This window comes from Simochromis diagramma, unplaced genomic scaffold (assembly GCF_900408965.1).
Source record: "Simochromis diagramma unplaced genomic scaffold, fSimDia1.1 OVJJ01000107.1, whole genome shotgun sequence".
NCBI classification, from domain to species: Eukaryota; Metazoa; Chordata; class Actinopteri; order Cichliformes; family Cichlidae; genus Simochromis; species Simochromis diagramma.
In genome coordinates this window covers 1,721,232-1,743,859 of record NW_024387209.1, presented here as the reverse complement: position 1 = coordinate 1,743,859, position 22,628 = coordinate 1,721,232, and the positions used below count along the sequence as shown (strand labels likewise).

At 39.8% G+C, this 22,628-nt stretch overlaps 1 protein-coding gene and 1 pseudogene across 1 annotated transcript in view; both read right to left on the bottom strand.

Annotated features, from left to right (window-relative positions):
• Positions 1–22,628, bottom strand: part of LOC120746273 (NLR family CARD domain-containing protein 3-like) — a 183,842-nt gene that overhangs the window by 136,563 nt on the left and 24,651 nt on the right. The gene's annotated exons all lie outside the window — the stretch shown is intronic.
• LOC120746044 lies at positions 4,715–21,002 on the bottom strand (annotated as a pseudogene).

The following is a 22,628-nucleotide window of genomic DNA, read 5'->3' as shown; positions in this document are numbered from 1 at the left end:
GTGGTCTGGCGTCATGTCTGCTTTGGTTGTGGGGTTCCCTCGCTCAAAACGAGCATAAAAGTTGTTGAGCTCGTTGAGGAAGGAGACATCAGAGGATGCGGGGGAGGGTTTGGTGGTCCTGTAGTCTGTGATGGTCTGGAGTCCTTGCCACATGCGTCGGGGGTTGGAGTTGGAGAAGTGTTCTTCTACCTTCTTTTTGTAATGGTGTTTGGCTTTTTTGATGCCCTTCTTTAGATTAGCCCTGGCTGTACTGTAGGCGTGTGCATCTCCTGACCTAAAGGCGGTGTTGCGGGCCTTCAGGAGGAGACGAACATCCCGGTTCATCCAAGGCTTCTGGTTGGGGTACATGGTGATCCGTTTCTGGGTGGTGACACTGTCTGTGGTTTCGGAGATGTAATCCAGTACAGATGAGGCGTACTGGTCCAGGTCTGTGTGGGTGAACATATTCCAGTCTGTGTTTTTAAATCTGTCCTGGAGCACTGCGTCTGTCCCCTCTGGCCACACTTTAATTGTCCTCACAGCAGGTTTCACACGTTGGATGAGTGGTGAATACCTAGGTGTGAGGAACAGGGAGAGATGGTCCGATTGTCCAATGTGGGGGAGGGGTGTGGCTTTGTAGGCTCCAGCCAGGTTGGAATACACATGGTCTAAAGTCTTGTCTCCTCTGGTGTGGCAGGAGACATGTTGGTGGAATCTGGGGAGGACTGTCTTTAAGTTGGTGTGGTTGAAGTCGCCAGCAACAATAAAAGCAGCCTCGGGGTGTTTATTCTGGTGTTTGTTAATGGCTGCAGAAAGTTCTTTCATGGCCAACCTAGCATTAGCGTCGGGGGGGATATACACGGCAGTGAGTATGATAGAGGTGAGTTCTCTGGGGAGATAATAAGGTCTGCATTTGACCATTAAAAACTCCGCATTAGGTGAGCAGTGACTCTCAGTAGTAGTGGAGTTCATGCACCAAGCATTGTTAATATAAATGCACAAACCTCCACCTCTGGTCTTGCCGGAGTCATCTGCTAGCCTGTCGGCTCGGTGTGTGTGGCGTCCTGCTAACTCGATAGCATTGTCCGGGCAGCTGTTGTTCAGCCATGTTTCGGTGAAAAACATGACATTTGAGTCCATAATCCGTCTGTTGTTAGTGATGGAGAGCCGTATCTCATCCATTTTGTTTGCCAGAGAACGGACATTGGCGAGAAAAATACTGGGTAAAGGCAGCCGGTGTGGTGTTAGCTTTAGCTTAGCCCGTAGCCCTCCGCGCCTACCTCGCCTTTGTTTACGATCTCGGCGCCGTCTGCGTGCACTTCCGCCCGGCCGGGGAGAGTGGGCAGCCTCCGGTGTTCTGGAGATCTCTGGGATGAGTCGGAGATCGGCGATAAAACTGTTGGAGTTGTGAGTCCAGATGTCCAGAAGCTCTTGTCTGCTGTAGGTCAGCAACGCACAGCAATTCTGGACGAATAATCCGGTTAAAAGTAGATAAAAAACCGCTAAATAGCAGATTCTGGAGAGACACTGAGCCTCGCGTTGTTCACGCGCCGCCATCTTGGAAAGGTTTTTACACAGGGAACTCGTCACTGCCTGGGGTTTTGTTGGATTTCTCTCTCCTGATTGCCTTGTTCAGTTCTTCTATTGTGATTTCCTTAGTAAGTACTTCGTTTTAGTTTTTCCCGATGCTGGGTAGATCTAGTAAGTACAAAAAATTTCTTATTGATTGTACATCTACAGTTCCTTCTTGCAGATAGAGTTTCTGGTAGTAATTGTTAAAAATATTATCTATTTCTTCTGGTTCAGTTTCCAACTCTTGAGTTAAGGAGTTTCTAATTTTGTGTATTGCTGTATCTATCTGCCGTTTTCGCAACTAATAATTTGGTGGATTTAGGGCCCAGTTTGTAGTAATTTTGTTTCAAATATCTTGCCTTTCTTTCCACTTCCTGATTCAATACATTTTCTATTTGTATTTTAACCTCTAAAAATTGTTTCTGTATTATGAGGTCCTTTTTAGTCCTGAAAATTTGTTCCAAGTCTTTTCAATTTTTTGTCAGCTGATTATATTGTTTTTTTTTTTTTTGTTTTGTTTTTTTTAAACAAAAGAGGCTTTTGCTATCAAGCTTCCCTGCAGAACGGCTTTCATTGAATCCAAAGAATTAGAGGATTCACTTCTCCGTTGTTATTCTCTTTAATGAATGTATCTATTTCTTGTTTAACATAATTTGTAATGGTTTCGTTATGGAGAAGCCCTACATGAAGGTGCCAAACTGTGTTCCTTGGAAGTGAGTCCAACTGAATTGTCAGAAAAATTGCTTTATGATCCGAGACATCTGCTACCCCAATTTTACAGTCTAACACTCTGTGACATTCTTCCTTTTGCATAAAAAAAATAATCAATCCAGGTGTGCACTGAGTGCAGAATTGAGTAATGTATGTAATCCCTTTGTGAAGGGTGCAGTAATCTCCAGACATCCACTAGTCCCGTTTCCTCAAGTGTCAAGTTTAAGTGTCTGTTTATATGCGTTTTGTATCTAGTTTGACTAGTTGTGTCCAAATTATAATTCAGTATTACATTGAAGTGTCCTGCATAAATACAAAGTCAAAGAGATCTTTAAAGAATGTTTTGGGGCTATTGGGTGGTGCATATATAAAGACAAGAGTCAAAATACTATTTTAAGTTTTGCCCTTCACAATGATGTACCGTCCTTCTTTATCTTTTATTTCTTTAAAGAGGTCAAAACAACAAATTGTTCGCCATAAGAATGGCCACCCCTCTTTTATGGCTGTTGATATGGGAGCTATAATATGTTTTTCTATATCCAAATTTCTTTAATTTCCATTGTGGTGACAAATGAGTTTCCTGCAGAAAGATTATATTCTTATTTTATTTTTCAATTTTTTTAACTTTTGATTTGATTTCCCAGGCCATTAACATTAAGCAACATTATTTCCAGACACTATGACATAGTATACTGTTGTGAAAATGAAATGATCCTCCACCACTGACCTTTAAAACAAACGAAACCTAAACGCGGTAGAACTAATAGATGAACAATTAAAGAAAGCTGCAGAATCCAAAACTTGAACAACACTGCAGTATGACTCCCAATATGAAGTAAATGAGACACCCCCATACAATTATGAGAGAGAAAGCCTCACAAAAAGTGAGGGCCCTCTCTTAGAATCAGTGAGAACCACGATCTGAGTCACACTCATCCTATCTTAAGTTGTTGGCTACCTCAAAGTAGAGCGATTATATACAACTTGAACCGTAAAGAACATTAATTATTTGGGAGAGCCAGATACCTATTTGGAGTTTTCTGTCCCCACACTGATAGAGTAACTATAAAGTCAAACCTGTCATGGTTGGCTGTGTGGCAGGCAGGCAAGCAGGAGTGGTGGACCCAAAATGCAGAACTCAGACACGGAAGTGAAACTTAAAGCGCAGCTTTATTGCTGGGGAAAACCTCGTACTAACTAAACTCACCAAAAGACAAACAAAAGTCTGAACAGAGGAACTGAGGACTGAAACACTGGAAAACAAATACTAAACTGGAGCAGGTGACTAAACACCAGAACCACAGAAGCAGAACACACAGCTAGTTGAGGGTACAACACGACAGGGAACACAGGAAAACACAGGGCTTATATACACAGGGGAGTAATCAGGGAATGGAAAACAGGAGGGAGACACAGCTGGGAGGGTTTGGGCTAATGAGACACGGGGAGCAAAGCTAGACACACTGAGATGAGGCACAACCTTTCACAATAAAACGGGAAACAAGAAACAGACACAGACTTGACACTGAACTGAACTTACACTAAATGAGAGACATAACTTAAGAACTAATCCCTCACAAAGAATAACTGAAACATAGAATAATACTAATAAACAAAGCATGACAAAAGGATCAGAATACAAACCATAATACAAAGGAATATAAGAACTGAAAATGCTGGGTCAAAATGACCCAGGACCGTGACAAAACCCTCCTCTGAAGTTAAGTTGTTCTGCGCTGGAACACTTGTAGTTTGTCGCGCACTGAATGGCTCTGTCGTTGCTTCTCCGGGTCACGGGTTGCCATGGTGACATTTGCTCCAGTGGCTCTATCAGAGACGTAGGGTCAAATCCTCCTCTTTCGCATGGCTCCTCCACCCTAAATCCTCTCCGCTGCATTTCTCATGGCGCTTCTGCCAGACTTTGGTACACCTGAGGGCCCGTGTCCCTGTGAATCTAGAGTTTTGTTAATGGAGATCGTATGCCCTTTTGTTTAAGTGCGCTTTTCACTTCTCTATATGCACGGGACTGTTGTACTACCGTAGCAGTATAGTCATGGTCGAAACCAATGGGCTTGTCTTTCACAAGGATCTTCTTCTGCTATGCATTTCTGAGGACTGTTTCCTTTGTTTTGAACTGAAGAAAACAGACGACAATGGAACGGGGAGTGGCATCAGCACCTGGCCTAGGACCGAGAGACCGGTGAGCCCGTTATATTTGTGGGTCAGTGCCATCAGGTATTAGCCTCTCTCTTTGGATCAACAAAGCTTGTATTCATTCACCCAGTGTATATACTAAATGTCTGTATATATATATATATATATATAATGTTCTTCCTCTACACCCCCCCCCCAATTTTTTGCACATGTCGAGGAGCGTGTCAGGCTACATTTCACTGTGTGTTATACTTGTATAACCATGCATGTGACAAATAAAGAACCTTGAACCTTGAACCATTTATTCTCGATCTACACTGAAGGTCTTCTAGCTTTTCGGTCAGTTTCCTCTGCTCCGTTAGCAATTGTCTCAGCGCGTCGTAGGCCACCGCTGACCAGCTTTCGAGCCCCACCACTCGTGTTTCGGCTTCCTCAAGTTTCTCGCCGTATTCTTGGACCGCTAGCTTATTGGCCGTTAGCTGTTGGCTTGTGTCTTCTTGAATTTATTCAGGTCTTCTTTCAACTCACGCCTCAAATCTTCTTTGAATGCGTTGAAGTCAGCTTTCATCTCTGTCCAGAGGTCAAAGATTTGTTGGCTGATATTTTTAATGCCCTCTTGCAAAGATTTGAGTTTGGCCCCCTCACCGTTTTCTTCATCTGAGTTAGCCATATCAGCGTGTGTGTCCTCTCGTTCTTCTGAAAAATACTGTTCAGTTGGTTCATGTATCTTCTTGTTCTTTTTCTTTGTCTTTGTCCCCCCGGCATTGTTTTAAACATAGAAGTAGTAAAAAAAAAACTTGAATTTGAGGGGGAATTCGCTCGAGGGGGTATGCACAGAGATGAAAGTTGAATTGATTAATGTCAGAAAGTAAAAATTCAAGACTGTTCCTTTGCATGGATCAGATTGAAAAGCTTATGCCACTGTTGTTCATGGAGATTTTTGGATATATGCAGAGTAAGAAGATTCTAGCATTAAGTAATCAGACAGGGTCAGAGTGAATTACAGTTTCAGACACTCACATCATCTGTGGCTGCAACAGCCATCTACATACCTGACAGTGTTTGGTCTCAGCTGCCTCACCAGCTTCATTCCTTCCTCTCCAGGATTATTGTAGCTCAGGTCCAGCTCTCTCAGATTGAAAGGAGTTGAGCCAAAAGCTGAGACCAGAAAACTGCAACCTTCTTCTGTGATCAGGCAGCCTGACAGCCTGTAGACATGAAAAATGCTCTTAAAAAGAAAAGAGCTGCCACAGCTTTCATAATTTGACAAATCATAGCTGACACAGTCCTACATCAATCAAACACTAATGTAAACCAGATATTAAACAGTCATCAGTTGAACATTTTAAGAAAGCTGACCTGAGTGTTTCCAGTTTACTATGTGGACTTTCCAGTCCAGAAGACAAAACTTTCACTCCAGAGTCCTTCAGGTCATTGTCACTCACATCCAGCTCTCTCAGACTATTGGATTGTGAACTGAGAACTGAAGAGAAACTTACACAGCTAGTTTCGGAGAGGTTACAGCCACTCAGTCTGAAAAAAAACCCAAACCCAATAGAAAATTATTTTAAAAGTTGAAATTCAAACTTTTCATTCAACTTGATTTGGGTGAAATGTAATCTCAAATGCTAAATGTTTTGTGATCTACTGTTAGAAATAAATAAAGCCCTCCATTGACCCTGTCAGACTGATCAAGCACTACATTTCTTTATATGCGGATGATGTGGTTTTGTTCCTGTCAAATCCTGAGCGATCTTTTCCTGTGCTATTAGAACTGATGTATGTCATACTCTTTGCTGACGCATGAAGGGGCTGAACCCTGACATATTAACCCTTTAAGACCTACCATAGAACCAAGTCCGCCAGAGCTTATATTATATTTTTACATGGTGTGGTGCCATTTTTGGGAGCATTTCAAGTTGCTGTACATCAATACAACAATTATAGCCCATATTTTAATAATATGTATTCATTAAGTGCATAGTAATTACATAAATTGCAAAAAAGTGCAATAAACTACAAAAAAGTTGAAAATCGTTTTTGCTTTTTTTAACATATATTTCTAGTTAGAGAAATTTAAGAGGCTTATCCCTCAAAACTGTAAATACAAAAAAGTTGCAAAAAATAGTTTCCCACCACAGGAAATTTATTTTGAGTGTCTTCATAGTTTTATTTTTGAAATATACCAATTTTTATATACTGCAGGAAAAACGAAAAATAAATATTATACTGCAAATTTGCAAAAAAGCAGCATATGCATCAAAATAAACTATTTCCAGCAGTGCAATATGAGTCCTAAGCATCCCAGAAAAGACACAGAAAGTCATAAAGTCAAAGATAACTTTTAAAAACACCAGTATAGGCCCTGAGGCCCTGATGGTTAAAAAAAACTACATTTTCGCGAAAATGACGTCACTTCCGGTTTTGGGCAGGTAATGGCGGACATGCAAAAGTTCGCGCTGACGTCTATTCCAACGTAGGAAGTGTTATGAACAGCTGATCGGATCGGCAAAGCGTGTTTCTGGAATATTATGTTTTTGTTGCTGCAAGCGCTTTTTATGCAGTTTTTGCAAAGCTTTATGTGGAAGGAAACGGTGACCTAGGACAAGCTGATGGCATAAGATGTAAGTACAACTCCTCCGGTTTCATATGCAAAAAAAATTATTGCGGTTGCAGAGCTACCGGGATTTAAAAATAGTTACGCAAAACAGAGCGTGCCCGCTCCGACCGGCTCTAAACGGTTAAAACCATTTTGAAGTGTGCTTTTGGGCGGAGATCTATGCTGATGTGTTGCAGTATACATCTTCCCACGCGTGTGTTCAATAAAATCATCGTTTGACTGAACTCTTCTGGGCCAGTGTTGGTTTGTTCTTATCCTCAATATTAAGAATCGGGACAGTATTGGGTGGTGAAATTCTCGTTCTATCACCTAAGACTCAAAGACTCTCTCAAAGGTTAAACATTTTCTTTCCAGGTGGGACTTGGAAACTGTCATTCATGGTTTTATAATGTCCTGCTTGGATTAGTCCAATTCCCTTTTAATAGGGGTTGGCCAGGGCACTCTGTCATGCATGCAATTGGTGTAAAATGCTGTGGCACTGGCTTCCAATTGAATTTGGGATCTATTTCAAAATTCTTTTTATGGCTTTTAAATTCTTAAACGGTCTGGTGCCTGTATATTTGTCTGATCTTCGGCAGCCCTATGTCCCCCCTCATTCACTCTGGTGAGCTGAGCAGCTGTTGCTCTCAGTCCCTAAATCGCAGCTGAAGCTTAGAGGAGACCAGGCCCATGCAAAACAGGGTCCATGTCAGCAGCAATAACAATGTTAAGATTTACTCTCAACCATTTCCAGACTTGTTTAAATGAAATGCAACTTGCAATTGTCAACCGGGTCTCAAATAAAACCAAATGTAACATTTCCATACCTCAGCATTTCCAGTTTACAGCATGGATTCTCTAGTCCAGCAAACAGCAATGTCACCCCTGAATCTTTCAGGTCATTGTAGCTCAAGTTGAGAGCTCTCAGTTCACAGTATTCCAGTCTGAGAGAAGACGAAAGAGCTTCATAGCATCTTTCTGACAGGTTACAGCAACTGAGCCTGGAGAAAAAAATTTAAGTCATAAGAAATTTGGTTTTGATTTCAATTAAAGCCAGCATAGGGTTTAAATTAAAGTTTGGTACTTACTGAGCTTTGTTGGAGGCTTTGACCACTGGCAGAAGCCTCAGAAGAGTCTCCTCTGAAGCCGAATATTTCTTCAGGTCAAACACATCCGGATCTTTTTCTGATGACAGTAAGAGGAAGACCAGAGCTGACCACTGAGCAGGAGACAGTTCATCTGTGGAAAGACTTCCTGAACTCAGGGACTGTTGGACCTCCTCCACCAGAGAAACATCATTTAATTCATTCAGACAGTGGAACAGGTTGATGCTTTTCTCTGCAGAAAGATTCTCACTAAGCTTCTTCTTGATGTACTGGACTGTTTTCTGATTAATTTGTGAGCTACTTCTCATCAGTGTCAGTAAAGGTTGTAGGAGAGTCTGTCGGGTTTGTGAGCTCCTTCAAGTCTGTGTTTGCAGGCCTTGTAGAAGGGTCTGACTTGTCTGGAGAGAAAGACCCAGGAGGAAGCGGAGGAACAAATCCAGGTGTCCATTTGGACTCTGTAAGGCCTTGTCCACGGCATTCTTATAGAAGTATTCATCTGCAGATTTTCTGCATTCAGACTGATGGGATGCGTTTTGTTGCTCGTTAAGCAAGCTGACTCCAGAGATGATGAAAGTCAGATGAACATGAAGAGCAGCCAGAAACTCCTGAACACTCAGATGGACAAAGCAGAACACCTTGTCCTGGTACAGTCCTCTCTCCACTTTAAAGATCTGTGTGAACACTCCTGAGTACACTGAGGCTGCTGTGATATCGATGCCACACTCTGTCAGGTCTGATTCATAGAAGATCAGGTTGTCTTTGTTCAGCTGATCAAAAGCCAGTTTACCGAGACACTCAATCATCTTCCTGCTCTCTGGACTCCAGTGTGGATCTGTCTCAGCTCCTCCATCATACTTGACTTTTTTCACTTTGGCCTGAACCACCAGGAAGTGGATGTACATCTCAGTCAGGGTTTGGGGCAGGTCTCCCCTCTCTCTGGTTTTCAGCACATCCTCCAGAACTGTAGCAGTGATCCAGCAGAAGACTGGAATGTGACACATGATGTGGAGGCTTCGTGATGTCTTGATGTGGGAGATGATCCTGCTGCCCTGCTCCTCATCTTTGAATCTCTTCCTGAAGTACTCCTCCTTCTGTTTGTCAGAGAAACCTCTGATTTCTGTCACCATGTCAATACAGTCAGGAGGGATCTGATTGGCGGCTGCAGGTCGTGTGGTTATCCAGAGGTGGGCAGAGGGAAGCAGTTTCCCCCTGATGAGGTTTGTCAGCAGGACATCCACTGAGGTGGACTTTCTAGGATCAGTTAGGATTTTAGTTTTGTGGAAATCCAGGGGAAGTCGACACTCATCCAGACCATCAAAGATGAAAACAACCTGGAAGTCTTCAAAGGTTAAAATCCCGCGTTCTTTGGTTTCAGTAAAGAAGTGATGAACAAGTTCCACCAAGCTGAAATTTTCCGCTTTCAGCACATTCAACTCTCTGAAAGCAAATGGAAATATGAACTGGATGTCCTGATTGACTTTGTCTTCAGCCCAGTCCAGAGTGAACTTTTGTGTTAAAACTGTTTTCCCAATGCCAGCCACTCCCTTTGTCAGCACTGTTCTGATTGGTTCATATCTTTCAAGTGAGCCTTTAAAGATGTTTTCTTGTCTGATTGGTTTTTTTTGGTCTGTTTGATTTCCTGGATGCTGTTTCAATCTGTCTGACCTCATGTTCTTCATTGACCTCTGCAGTTCCTCCCTCTGTGATGTAGAGCTCTGTGTAGATCTGATTCAGAAGGGTTGGGTTTCCTGCTTTAGCAATTCCTTCAAACACACACTCAAATTTCTTCTTCAGCCGAGATTTAAGTTTTTGCTGGTATGGATGCTGAATGAGAAATTCTTTAAGAATAGAAAAGACATATTCTTAAACAAAATAAACTTTACTACTTCCTACTTTTAAAAATACATTAAAAAACCCACAAATTTTGAAACCTGAGATTATTCTTTCCCATATTTCAAATCTTTACAGAAATCATCTTACTGTTCTGCAGATAGTCAGCTAGCTCCTTCTCCTCCAGTCTCCTCAGGAAGTCCACTGTAATCTTCACAAATGCCTCTCTGCTGCTCCTCTTACACACCTCATCCTCACCCTACAACACTTCCTCATCCTGACTCTCCAAACAACCTAGTTAATCTGTACTCAAAACCTTCTGGATCTTCTTCAGCTCATTCTTCACAAACGTTACAATCTTGGCTTCCAGGAGCTGGAACAGAATAATTTATGAAGGACCTAGTCAGGTATCATGGAACTAAACATCATATCCATGGTTGACACAGTAGTCTAAAAAGCATAGCATGGAAAATGGAGCAATAATGCAAGATTGAGATCACAGTAAAGGGAAAATGGGTAAAAGCTGCACATAAGTAAAGACCATAAGTATGGAGTCCAGTTTTGTTTGATGTTGTTGGGCAGACTGACCACTGGGTATCTCTACAGTCACCTGGTCCAACCTGTGGAGGAGTCATGAAGAATTAGCCCACATTAGATTTGAGTTTATGAGCTAAAGGTCCACAAAGTGATCTTAGAAGCAAGTATATCTTATTTATATAGCATTTTTCCAAATAGTAGTTCCAAAATATGTTTCAGTAAAAAAAAGAAAGAAGAGAAAACAGAACAGAAAGATAATTTAAAACAGGAGTGTCAAATACCAGCCCAACTGAGTGGATGTGGCAATTCCACAGTGGATCAACTAAAATGGAAAAAGTCTTGTCCAACTGTATTCTGACTCTATATGGTAGGACAAATCAGTTTTGCAAGGGTCCACATGATAAACCATTCAAACTTATTTTTAATCACTTTATTAACTGCTACACGTAAAAGTAGATGTATATATAATACAATTATATTATATGTAATTAGGCAATGAAATGCAAAAAAGGTATAGTAAAAATGCCAACATGGTATCACTTTATAAAAATCAGGATTTTCAAAAAACATTTTGCACAAAATGTACATGTTTTTACACAATTTCAAAGATTCCAAAAGTCCACCCAAATCTGACATTTTTGGGTGAACAAACATCTGCCAGTTTGCACATTAAGCCTGAGTCAATCCAAGCACGCGGCTTCATGAGCAAATCAGTCTTTTAGGGCTGTCACGATGGTATTTCAAACTTGTATGCTGATTCCCAGGAAAATACTCGATATGCTCTCACATCTATCGTTCACACGGCTCTGCATCAGTATGCAGCTCTTCATGTCCTCAGCTCTGCTTATCAGGCCTGAAAGCCTGTCTGATTCTGCTCTGGATTTCATTCTTTGCTTTATAGTTCTCCAAACTCCAGACTCTCTGCTTAGTTCAGCTATGGGTTCCTTATCCTTAGCTAGCAAACCACTTGGTTCTCCATGTTCTCCCTAATCTGCTCTGCCATATTCAGCCCACGACCCATTCAGTCTGCCATAATTATTCATCTTTGATCTAACTACAGTACACTAGCTGCTGTGTTAATAATAACAGACAGCTAATGTGACTCAGGTAATTTCTAACAGTTAAATGGCAATTCAAACCCCAGTACTCAAACAGAGAAATATGCTCTCCACAAACTAAACACACTGCTTTAGTTCTAACTTGATTAAATAGATACTTCAAAATTCATGGTTTGATAAAAACTCTGCATTCTGCACCAGTTTTTTTTAATGTTTTCCCCCTTTTTTTTTTTTACATGTGAGCTGACATCTATCAAATTCATATGTGTCATAAAAGTCTGTCCCAATGTATTTACAATGAAGCTTTTTATGCTTGCACACATACGTACAGTGGGGCAAAAAAGTATTTAGTCAGCCACCGATTGTGCAAGTTCCCCCACTTAAAATGATGACAGAGGTCAGTAATTTGCACCAGAGGTACACTTCAACTGTGAGAGACAGAATGTGAAAAAAAAAATCCATGAATTCACATGGTAGGATTTGTAAAGAATTTATACGTAAATTAGGGTGGAAAATAAGTATTTGGTCACCTCAAACAAGGAAAATCTCTGGCTCTCACAGACCTGTAACGTCTTCTGTAAGAAGCTTTTCTGTCCCCCACTCGTTACCTGTATGAATGGCACCTGTTTGAACTCATCATCTGTATAAAAGACACCTGTCCACAGCCTCAAACAGTCAGACTCCAAACTCCGCCATGGCCAAGACCAAAGAGCTTACGAAGGACACCAGGAAAAGTATTGTAGACCTGCACCAGACTGGGAAGAGTGAATCTACAATAGGCAAGCAGCTTGGTGTGAAAAAATCAACTGTGGGAGCAATCATCAGAAAATGAAAGACATACAAGACCACTGATAATCTCCCTCGATCTGGGGCTCCACGCAAGATCTCATCCTGTGGGGTCAAAATGATCATGAGAACGGTGAGCAAAGATCCCAGAACCACACGGGGGGACCTGGTGAATGACCTGCAGAGAGCTGGGACCAAAGTAACAAAGGTCACCATCAGTAACACACTACAACGGCAGGGAATCAAATCCCGCAGTGCCAGACGTGTACCGCTGCTGAAGCCAGTGCATGTCCAGGCCCGTCTGAAGTTTGCCAGAGAGCACATGGATGATACAGCAGAGGATTGGGAGAATGTCATGTGGTCAGATGAAACCAAAGTAGAACTTTTTGGTATAAACTCAACTCGTTGTGTTTGGAGGAAGAAGAATACTGAGTTGCATCCCAAGAACACCATACCTACTGTGACGCATGGGGGTGGAAACATCATGCTATGGGGCTGTTTTTCTGCCAAGGGGACAGGACGACTGATCCGTGTTAAGGACAGAATGAATGGGGCCATGTATCGTGAGATTTTGAGCCAAAACCTCCTTCCATCAGTGAGAACTTTGAAGATGAAACGAGGCTGGGTCTTCCAACATGACAATGATCCAAAACACACCGCCCGGACAACAAAGGAGTGGCTCCGTAAGAAGCATTTGAAAGTCCTGGAGTGGCCTAGCCAGTCTCCAGACCTCAACCCCATAGAAAATCTGTGGCGGGAGTTGAAAGTCCGTGTTGCTCGGCGACAGCCCCAAAACATCACTGCTCTCGAGAAGATCTGCATGGAGGAATGGGCCAAAATACCAGCTACTGTGTGTGCAAACCTGGTAAAGACCTATAGTAAACGTTTGACCTCTGTTATTGCCAACAAAGGTTATGTTACAAAGTATTGAGTTGTATTTTTGTTATTGACCAAATACTTATTTTCCACCCTGATTTACAAATAAATTCTTTACAAATCCTACCATGTGGATTCATGGATTTTTTTTTTTTCACATTCTGTCTCTCACAGAAGTGTACCTCTGGTGCAAATTACTGACCTCTGTCATCATTTTAGGTGGGGGAACTTGCACAATCGGTGGCTGACTAAATACTTTTTTGCCCCACTGTATGTACTCTAGAACTTTCTCATATTCCTCCCGACCTTAAAAGTTAATTTGCACGAAGGGCCAAACCAGGCAAAATAAACATTTACATGGAAATGCTTCAAATTTCTGTTTCTGTCAACTGAACTGTTCTCCAAAAGGTTAAAGATCAATCATTTCTATTCAAAACTTTAGCAGATAAGAGTTTGATTTTTATTTGATTTTCAGAGTTAAGATAGAAATTTAAAAATAACCAGTGTTTGATTCATTTTTGATGCTCTGAGTTTTATGAATAAAAGTGAAATCTGTGCAGCAAAGTTAGTGTTACTTCCTCTAACTTCCTACAACAGCACCACTTCCTGTTTGCTGAAGTGGATTTTCAGTTGTTTGGAAACCAAAGGCTTGTTTTTAAGAGGAAATGGGATTGAGGGAATGATCTTTCCACTGCAGTTTATATCCAGCAACATCAAGCAGTTAAATCATCTCTCAAAGAGTTCAGAGTTTACATTTACATAAATCTGTTGCACATACCTCACCACTATTCTTTTCGTAAGGTTAAAAAAAGGTGAAAGAGCCTGTCCAGCATCTCATTTTCAGTTCTACCTCTTAGCAAAGCACTTCATTTTAAGAGTCGTTTAACCCTCTTGAGTCAACAGATTCACAGATGGCATGATTTTAGGTCAGTTGTGCTATTTGTAAAAATGACGCTCAGCTTCTTCGCTACAGAAACACATCCTATAATATGCCTTCTTTAAATCTTGACTGCTGTGTTTAAGAAATAAAAACAAACCCCCAAAACACAGCTTGACATATGAACATAGAACTGTGTGTGAGAAAGAGCTGAGCTGTGACATTAACCATGTTTGAAAAATATGTTCAGACAAACTGTTCAAACTAAGTCAGTAACAACATTTAAAGACGGATTACCTCTGTGCAGCAGAAGAATTTTCTTTACAATTAATATTGAAATCTTTTGACCTGTTGCTTTTTAAGGACACACAGCTGAGTTCAGCTTTCTGATACATCCTGACAGAGAAAAATAAACAAAAGGACACTTTAGGTTAAAATTCTGATTTTTTTTTTCCAACAATTAATTGCGAAACTAAAATAGTTTTGTATAATTTAGAAGAAAGCAAATTACAAACATGATGAATATGATGGAGCAAACTATCAACAATTTGTCCTCTGAAATATTTTTCAGCCTCATTTTAATACTGAGACATACTTACTCTGTGTCAGATAAATGTCTTTCTCTAAAATTAATACGAAGATCCTTTGACGTGTCACTCTTTAAGGACACATAGCTGGGTTCAGCTCCAGGTTGGTTCCTGTGAATAACGATGGAGCAGTGATGTGAGTGCTGAGCTGTGACATGGAGAAGAGTCATGGACAGTTAGAGATGGTCATCTCACCTCTGAGCTTTGGTCTGGCTCCCATGTTCCCCACACAGAGTGGTTTTAGAGGGAGGGACTCCCTCCTCTCTGTCCTCACACTGATCCATGCTGCTGAATTCACATCCACATCAGCTCACACACACTTTCTGTGTTCATGACCAATCATGTGGCTGGAATAGAGTTAGAGCAATTCTATGTTAGGTTGATGCAAACAGAGTGTAGGAGGAACCAGCAGCAGCAAGGTTGCTTATTCCCTGCCAGCTTTTCATTCTCGTTTTGTCTGACACTTCACTATTATGGTAATGCAAAGTTAAACATCACAAATTACTGTTCAATGAAACTTTGCCTTCATTTGTAAAATATCATAAAGTCAATCACTCATAGGTGTCGTCCTGACTCCTGTGTATACACCACTTTCACGTACATATGCATTATCTGTGTTATTTGTTTTTTAACAGATGTTTTTAGCTGCACACAGTGAAGCTGCACACAGACATAAAAACACACTTAACAAGTTGTCAGAGACAAGGAAACACAAGCGGACTGAGGCATTAACACAGAAGCAAGACAGAGAGAAGAACAAATGGATAAACCCCAAGGCATCTAATGTTAGTTATTATAGACAGACATGAACCAGAACACAAAATATCACAGAAACTGTAACTCATTACTAGAATGACCATAAAGTAAAAACAGGAACCAAAGACCTAATGATACCTACTGATATAAGAACTAAAGCTCACATAAAACATGTTCAATAAATATTATAAATATTAAAAATAAACTCCGGGTTGATTTAACTCTGAGAAGAAAAGAGTCATTTAATCAGCTTGGTCCACTCAGTCATCTGTCATCATCTGTCAGGACACTTTCAGATTTCCAATTCTGTCATCAATGTTTCACAATATTTCACTTTTGAAGGATGAGCAATTTTTAAATAGAGATCATCTTGGGACAAAATAGATAGCTGTGACCTGAAAAATGACTGGAACTGAACTAGATATGAGCCTGATCGGACATAAATCTGTTATCCTTATCCAACCTGCCTGGACACAGTTTGCTGATTAATCATGAAGCCTATGATACGCTTTGACAGCAACTTTATGAATGTGGAAATGAAACTGAGTGTCAGCTGAATGTCGAGCAGGAGAAGAGGAGTCAGAGAAAAGTGTAGTCGTGACAGAGCTGCTGACTTACAAAGAAAGGTAAAAGTATATAATGGGAATTATGTGAAGAGATTAAACAGATGATACAAGCTAAAAATCAAACACGTGAGTATGTGTGACAGAAGTTTACTATTAAAAGTGCGGCATGTTTGAAAGGTTTTGGTCCGTGACACTGAAAAATAGCTGCAGTTACCATTGGGAACATACCCCTGTAAGAACCCTGACATTACCTGGATAAGATCAAATCCTGCTTCGTAGTACAGACCTCAGTAATTGGACGCGGTCCAGTTGGATTCTTATATGTTGTGAGTAGAAGGACTAAGAAGGACTGGTGTTTCCCAGTCTGCAGTCTGTGTGCATAAAATTAACCAATGGAACAAATTACAACTGATTATTTCACACACAATATTTCAGCTCACAGCTTTAAAATTCAACCGTTGTTACCACAGAGAAATCTAACATCATTTTTAAAAACACACGTTAATTTAGTAGATTTTTGAGAAAGATCGACAAAGATCCATGAAAAGGACTCTGATTTATCATTTTAATTTCAAGCCGATAATGTCACGGTAACTCCTCAAAAATATATTCAATGCTGTTTAGAATCAGTCATGTAGGGACAAAGTTGCCCTGATGTACACAGAATCAGTATTTCTAAATATGCAGCTGCAGCTAGTTAGAGCAAGTCACATATTAATTGGAAGTTTGGTGGTTTGATCCCTGTCTGCACCAGTCTGCATCTGAAACAGCCAAGATACTAACCCGGAGTTGCTCTCTGATGCATCCATCGGAGTATGAATGTTAGATAGAAAGCTCTTCTGCATAGAAAAATTAGTCATTTGTATAAAGCACTTTGAGTGCTCAGAGTAGAAAAGTGCTATATAAGAACCAGCCCATTTACCATTCTCACCCACTCATACTACATTATAGCAAAGTTTCATCTCCAACCACTGCATTATCCTTCATTATTTGTTAGGATCTCTGGGTTTTTTATCCAGGGTTTTGTGTTTTGTAATTTCTTCATGGAATTTGGATTTTGTGATTCCTCTTTGATTTTGAGAGTCTGCTGTGCTTTAGTTTGGCTCTTTCTATTTTAGGATGGTTAATAGTTTCCTTTAGGATTTACTATATCCCAAGTAGTCTCTGTTTAAATTGTGGTTTGTCTTTTGGGTCTTTTAATACTAGCTATCTGCTTTAGTGATCCCTTTCTGTTCTTCAGTCAAGTCCCTGTGTCTGTCTTGTCTCTCTGTCTTATGTGTCTGTCATTGTCAGATTTCCCCATTTGGCATGTCTTCACATTCAGTTATATTTCCCTTTGTTTTCTCTGTATGTGTATTACGTACATGTACATACGTGTGTGTTAGTTCCTCTTTTTTAATCATCTCATGTAGAACTAATTTTTTAATTTGGCAGAAATATGGCCGCAGCTTGAAATGAAACTATGCCGGCTGTAGAGTAGGCGAGAATCAAGAATCTACTGAGATTTTCATTTAGACAATTAAGAAACATTTTTTTAAATGAATTTTTTATATGTAGTAATAATATTCCAATGAGCTTGTTGAATTTGTGGAGAAATGTCTGTGGAATCACACAGTGGGCTGAGATGAAAACAGAAATCAGTTAAAAATTTAGTGTCAACTAGTAAGCATGAATTTTTTTAATTATTTTTCCAGATATCAAATTTTTTCTGTAATATAAAACTGTAATTTATGCTAGAAATAATTTTCCAGTCCAATCAGGCGGATCATCAATTAAGAAGTGCACTACAGCAAAATTCACACACACACACAGACACACAAAAACACAATTTTACTGTGTCTTAACACAGTATCATAAATCTAATTATGATATGTGATAGTCTATTAAATAACAATTTAACTATGCTTCAAAAACATATTACAGCTTTTTTCAGTCTGTTGAACAATAATCACCAAAGAAGGAGAAGCACTACCATAAAACTTAGTGTAAAAGCGCAAGAAAGTTTAAGAGGCTTACAAATGATTGCTTACATAAACGCCGTGTTACAAGTCGACGTTGGTCATATCAGTCCGTGATCATGAACAATGCTATGATTTGTGCTGTTTGTGCTGGAACTAAGCTGCACACAGGTGATATTAACCCGAAAAAAATAACACACTGCTTCCATTACCTTCACATGGAGATTCACACGAAGACAACCAGCTGCACCACCAAGTTTAGGAGACAGACAGTAAAACTTTAAAAAAGGAAACAGTGAGAGTAGGAGGAGTTTGTGGGAAAGCGGGGGCTGGGGAACATTAGTAACTGATTAGTTTATAATCAAGTTCTGTGTTTAGGAGTGGAAATGTTTCTAAGCATCTGTAAATGTTTGTTGGGGGGTTTATAGAAGCCGAATCATTTTGTGTGACAGTTAAAGTCAAACATACTCGTAGTAGAGAGAGACTGTCTCTGCTGATCAAACAGGTCTCACTGTAATGTCTCTTTAGTCAGATTCTGTCTCTGCTACATTACTGACTGCAAGCTGTCACATTTACATTTAGTAAATACTCCTTATACCACTTATACACTTTTATTTTATTACACTACAGATTTTCTGATGAAGAAATACGGTATATATATAGGCAACCTGATGAAGCAGTATTTCACTTCAAAAAACTAAGAAGGAAGCACTGCAGTGAAGTTACAGCTGAGTTTACCTGCATTCAACTGGTGATGCAGAAAATGTTTTATGTTTGAAATATAAAGTCTGTTTCATACTGCTGGAGTTGCAGCTGATAAAACATTTTAGTGACTGTGTATTACGACCCTGGAAATTGTGGTAAAAAATATTAATATCTGATTTCTGATCTTTTTTGTGACCAAATCCTACAGACTCTTTATGGTTATCATGGGATGGTCTTACAGGTGGAGGATGCTGATATTTTTCCTTCTCATCTTTTCTGACAGTTTGAATGTTTCCAAGAATGAAATTCAAATTGCGAAATCTCCTGGAGGTGAGTGACTGTTTTCCTATAATTGTTTCTTTGGATTCTAAATCACAGTTTCATGTAGTAAGACATTAGACCAGTATTAAGTAGAGGTAGAGTATAGTTATTTTAACATAAATTCTGACTAATGGAATTGTTCAATTTCAGGCACCAAAACTGAAAGTGGAATACAGAAAACTACTGTGAGAGAAGAGTGTGTGTTTCCACTGGTATTTTTTGATGTGTTTGTCATCTATCTATTTATAAATAATAACAACTGTATTAATTAATAATTGAATTGTATGCTTTAAGCTCTTCCAGATGATAAAAAATAAACCTGTCATGGTTCTGGGTCATTTTGACCCAGCATTTTGAGTTTCTTATGTTTTGGTTTGATTTTGTATTATGGGTTATATTCTGATTCTATTGTTGTACTTTGTTGGTTATTATTATTATTATCCTGTGTTCTGGTTTCTGTTTTTGTATTTTGAGCCCTTCTATTCTGTGTGTAGTCTGTGTCTCTGTGCCTGCCCTGGTCCCATGTCTGTGATGTCATAGTGTTTGCTTTAAGTTTTGCCTGTCATGTTTCTTGTTTTACTTTGAAAGTCTGTGTCGATGTGTCTAGTTTTGCTTCCCTTGTCTTGTTAAGTCTGATTTCTCTCAGCTGTGTTTCCCTCCTGTTTTATATTCCCTGATTACTCCAGTGTGTATTTAAGCCCTGTTTTCCTTACCTTGTATTGTGTTGTACCCTCTTCATGCTGTGTTTTTTTTCCCCTTGTACTCCTGTTAGGTTTGTAGTGTAGGTTTCTTAGTTCCTGTTACCAGTTTAATTTCTAGTTTTGCTTTGAGGTTTTGGTTTGTTTTTGTAAAGTCTATTTTCTCAGCAATACAGCTGCGCTTTAAGTTTAACCTCCCGTCTACGAGTCCTGCATTTGGGTCCAATCCTTCCTGCCACACAGCGAATCATGACAAAACCAAGGAAAGTGGAAATTTTTCAACTGGTTGAATGTATTGCTTTGCATATACTAAAAGCCTGCAAGCAGAAAACCTGTCCAAATTTGAACTGTGTAAAGTGAATCACTCATAAATATATATTATGTCTGCAGGAGACAGCAAAGAGGTTTGCCCCTGGAACTGGTCTCCATACAGAGATCGCTGTTTCATTCATGTTCATTTATGTACAGATGAAAAGTTCTGGGATGATGGTGAGTGCAGGTCTACTCAGCCATAGCGCAGACAGATGGACACCTAAACGCTATTGCATTTAGGTGTGGACGAGTAAAACAGATTTACTCACGCAACGTCAAAGGTGTGCGCCGTTTTTGACGTTGCGCTTTGTGCCATGTTATTGTTTACATGAGATGAATTTCTACAATTGGCAGATACAGACAAAATACTGTTTCTGTTAATCTTACTATCTGCAGTTTTTACACACTTACATATACACATGCAGTTACTATCCCTCCATTTAGTTTTAGGGACATTGGAGAAAAAAAACATGAAGATGAACTTTTGCAACTTAGGCCGTATCATCCTTCGGAGGCCGCATTTGAAGGCCAATTATGTCACAGCCAGGCAACGAAGGCTGTCCCAATTCGAAGGCTGCTCCAAATGCATCTTTCATTTTCCCAAATTTGACTGATGAGTCGGGTATATCCTTCGTGGCCCAAGCTATCCCAGAATTCATAGCACGGCCAAGCCAATTCCAGTTTCCAACAATGTCGGCAGCTACTTAGTTTTAACATTACTCTTTCTGGGTCACAAAATAAATGTTTAAAATATTTTCAGGCGAGAATTTAGCTGTGAAAACTTCAAATATCTGCTTGGTTTATCAAGACATCACATATTTGCAAAAGTCCTCAGACATTTTTGGAGACATCTGTTAGCCACCATCCGTTGGAGGCTGCCAGGTTGAAGCTGATCAGGAGGTCGAGGCCCACTAGAGCCGGCGAGAACACTGCACTCCCAGCACATCGTGCCTTGACCTCCCGGTCAGCTTCGACCTGGCAGCCTCCAAAGGAAAGGATCTCGCAAAAGTTCATCTTCATTTTTTTTCTCCAGTGTCCCTTGCAGGGCTCCGTACATTACAGTTGTGAGGCTACACCAACCAAAATACTGTCTTTAGTTATACATTTGACATGCAAAGGGAAAGGGACAAATTATCAACTTGGAGTCAAACTCTTTTACATTTAGGCATTCCCTGAAAATTCATCATATTTTGAACATGTATAAGACAGAGATGGCACGATACCACTGTTTTATGTCCGATACTGATATCACAAATTTGGATATCTGCCAATACCGATATGAATCCGATAGTGTATTTTATAATGAATAAAACTGTTTTTTTTTTAAATATCTTGCTGCATTTTGTAGAAGTTCATACTCGGGTTTTAAAAAACAAAACACTAAAGCTATTCTGTTAAACCTTTATCCAAAAAATACACTGCACCCAAAATATTCCATAGTTCATCAATACTGATCAATCTAATAAACTTAAAACTACACCATCCTCCCTATTTTGGTATTTTCAAGAGTACTTAACAGAAACATTAAAGAGCCTAACTAACAGGGTTGCAAACTCCCAGCAAAAACAACAACAACAAAAAAACAAAAAACAGGGAACCACCCCCCACCCTCCGCCTCATGATGCTTAATCAATGTAACTGACTTTAATTTCATGCATGTGTAAAACAAATTCACAGAAATCAATTATTTTTCTACAATAATTAAATGGATTCAACATCTTTCTTCAACAGAATTGCAGACTGCACAGATGGTACCTTCCCAAAGGAAAAAGTACTGTAGCTTACTAGGGTATATATTAGACTTAATAGTTACTATATACAATAATGTACTTCTAGGGCTGGGCGATAGAAACGATATATGATAGAAACGATATAAATTTGGCAAACGATAGATACCACATGTTGATGATGTCATCAAGCTGCGCCTGTTTTGGTCGAAAGCATAGCTGCGGCTACAACCATTATCATCTGCAAATTATGTCGGGCGACAGTCATAGCAAAGAGATGAAGCACTTTTGAAATATGGGGAAAGCGAAAAACTGCACTTCCTCCACTTCCGTAACGTTGATTCATTAATGTTGAATTCTCTTGCAGCTGCTCTGTTCCCATGTTGTTGCAGTATATTAATAACTAATCTCGTATTGTGGATGAATAATCTCAGTTGTTCTCCTGACTGAAGTTTGGCCCGTGTATAGCATCCTGCTATGCGATTGCATTTGTCCCTGACCACCAGAATCCCTCACGTTAACTTTCGAGTGGAAAAAAAGTTGGCGTTCATCCTCCAGCTTCACTGTGCTAATGTTATGCTAACATAGCTGTGTAGCAATCACGTAGCACAACATTATATACCAGGTAGTCCAACTTCAATAACCCTGCAAACGGCACTGCTGTTTAGTTTTCTGTCTTCATTTATGTTGGAAGTGGTAGCAGAGCTGTACGTTTGAATTAGTTTCAAAAATCTTAGTCAGAACATGGTATGTCATGTTTAGGTGGAAACTAGCGAGCTAACTTCCTGTTAACTTCTAACTCCGTTAAATTTAATAAATTCTGTTTTCATGGATGCATGGATGTTAAACTTAATTGTTACACCCGATAAAGCAGCAACGCTGATGATTTTATTAAAGATGAAAGAATTTAGAC